Raw genomic sequence first — 3304 nt, forward strand, 5'->3', positions numbered from 1 at the left:
ATCAAGTTTAAACCGCTTGATATAACTGCTGCTAAGGTCAACTTTTGCTCAATAATACCATATAAAGAGGTCAATGGGTACAAGCTACTGATAAAATCACTATGCAGAATATTCAGTGAATAAAGTGCTTACAGCTGCCTGGCTAACATTTAACAGCGGTGAGCTGGCTGACATATAAGCTATTTAAACAAAAAAAAGAAGGAGCCTCTGTATTCTTCTATTACATTAACCATCACTACATTTACCAGGAAGTTGTGAGATAATTCAGTTCCTTTCAAGGGGCTTGTAAATCAAGAAGTTTGGAAACTACCACTGTAAATGACTTTACCATTTTTAATTCATCACTCAGCCACATCTTATTTCATATTAAACTGGCAGACAACCAGATTGAATAACCTGATACCAAAGCAGAATTGCTTGCAAATTTTAATCATTTTGTTAAAAGCACCAGAAGACAGACAGTTAAGAATTGAGTTATCTCCAGTTTTCAAATGTAAAAGCAGCTCTGTCTATCACAGTGCAGCTTTCAGAGACAGAGCAATTAATCACCTAAATGACAAGGCAAGAGAAACAAGTTCACGGCAACACTATGTCAGTCATATTGTAAATAAAAAGTATATTGTAGATGACACAAGGCACTATTATTGTCCTACAGATTTGTGCTTAGAGAACAGGACCGCAAATGTGGACCAGATGGATTTCTTTATTCTAAAAGATACAGGAACACATATCTTGTAAGAGAACATTTGGTCGAGAAGCTTCAAACTAACGGTGGTGCATCCTTATCGAAGCCTCAACAGAAAGCAGATCTATCATTTCAAGAAGAGTATGACCAGAAGGAGCATGAACATGGAATTCAAAGTATGGAAGTAAGAGATAAGCATTCCATCTGCTTTCATCTCAATGTATGTGGACAAACAGATATTTTGGAATGTCACATTGTTACATCGAAAGTGTTTTGATTGCCACACGTAGAATGCTTCTTAGTTTCTTTCGCTAGATAGTAAAGTCTTCTCATACTTTCTTCCTCGTTGCTTTACTAAGTTTCATACTTCATTCGCTTTCGGGTAAGTATACGAAATAAGAGTTACATACCCCTGTTGTCTATAAAACCTTACATTGTAACAATGTTCGACAGGGTGATTAGAAAGTAATTTTACGACACCAATTATATGGTGTGTTGACGTGGTAAACTTACTTTCTAATCACCCTGTATACGTGGCTAAAAAACTCATACAGTAAGTCAAATAGGACTGAGGTATTTTAAATAACAGCCGAGTGTGATTGTCATTTTCATGTTTTGTATTTTCATGTTAGTTTGCATTGTATGACATTCCCAGTGTAAAGATGCTTTGAGAAAATGTATGCATGCACATGAAAAGAGAACACTTTTACCCCATTTTCATCAGTACATTAAACGTGGGTGCGTAGATCTGAATATGAATGGAAGAATTAAAAGAACCGAGTGGACGATCTTCAAGCAAAACTGTGCAGATTGAGAATTCAAAACTCAAATCAAGTACAATTACATTTGATTTAAAGTCAGTTGAATGATTGCAGTCTAAATGACTTAATTATAACATGTGATTTTATTGTCTGGAAGATACGAAGGGGCATGGCTGAAGCCCATAGAAAAGAAGAAACACTACTTTGGCTGCTAAATAAAGAGAAATCAGACTTACATAAGGTACAGTAAACATACTTTGCTTATGTTTTGTGCAGACCATTTGGGGTTGTCTAACAACCTTAGCAATAACCTACAGTATAGGTGAAAGAGGAGGACTTATGCATGCAGGCTCTCACTTGTTATGCCCAAATATTAGTTTTTTGTGTCCGTCAGAGTCATGCTGCCCACAGACAATGAGGAGACTTATCAATTAGCTTACGGCTGGATAGTTGTTGTTTAAAACAACAATATGTTCACTTTCAGAAAAGAGCCGTATAGAGACGCCATATATTATAGCATGAAGCCATTTCCTCCCACTCACCAGGCTTGCCATCATCCCTGCACACTCACTGTGCAGAAAGCTAGAGAAAGTGAAAAGAAGATTACTAAGGGAAATACACTGTTTGAAATGTATGAACTCTAATCATATTTTTCTGTAATTACTTCTAAGGAGCTGATTAAAATCAGAGGTTATTTTTCTCAAAACATTCTGGTGTATTTTAAAGGAGGGTGCTAATTTGATTGCTGTTTCTTCTTCTGATATTTGATATAGTTCTCAGTGGCTATTTAGCACTAAGAAGAATCACCAGTATATCAGTGTTTAGAATACTATTGTCTGCATCTCTGTTAGAGCGATGGGCTGCAGTTTGGGAAGCCCAAAGGTTAGGTCTGTGGGTCACAGAGCTGAAGTTAGTGTGTTTGAGTTAATATTTGAACAATGTTGTATAGCCAGGCTAAGTTGGGCTGCATGGGCTTACAAAGGTTGGACCTGCATTATATTACTATATGTTAGTGATCGTGATAAATTTCTCCATATGCAGGGAACATTAATGACATTGGGGGATTTACTGTATGTATTATTGGTTGTTGCTTTGTTCACTGTCTGGCTTTGGTATTTAATTGTGCAATATATTTCTGCTGCATATACAAAAAATTTTGTCTTAGGTTACAGAATATTCCTTCAAGTTACTAAAGTGCCAGTCCTGACAATTTCTACAACAGTACTTAATAATATTGTATTTTTAAAAACAATTCACAGCACCAGAGTAGGAAAGAAAACAGCTGTGGGAAATGAATGAATCACAGAGCCCTGCAAAATGAGGACAAGCACATTCAGTCTGAAATGCAGAAGGTAATACAGTAGCTCACTACTGTTACCAGTACTGTTAGGAAGAGACAGAAACAGCACCAGGCATCTTAGTTTGAAACCATTCAAACTGACATCAGTAAGATTTCAGTTATTTATTTAATAAAACATTAACATCAGCACCTTTTATTAATTTTATGTTTGACTTCAATTGGTAATTTTTATGTTGTACTCAGAACTTGCTCTTAAACCCTACTGTTTCTGGAAAATACAGTACAAAATGTAATTAATTATGCATGTCTGTACTTTTCGTTCATAACAGCATTTTTCACTTTTTACAAATGCACTTTTCTACAATAAGTAATGTTTACCTATTGTTTAGTTACAGGAGCACAAAAGATTACTTAAAATCAATGAGAAGATTAACGCTTATGACAAGGATCAAAATAAAGGGTTATTTTCAGAAATCAGAAAGTGCTGTACAAGGTTGGGTAGAAAGACCAGATATTTCACCAATATTAGACTAAACCACACTTATTCCCCCCCCCCCC

Source organism: Polyodon spathula, chromosome 13, assembly GCF_017654505.1.
Source record: "Polyodon spathula isolate WHYD16114869_AA chromosome 13, ASM1765450v1, whole genome shotgun sequence".
Taxonomy (NCBI): domain Eukaryota; kingdom Metazoa; phylum Chordata; class Actinopteri; order Acipenseriformes; family Polyodontidae; genus Polyodon; species Polyodon spathula.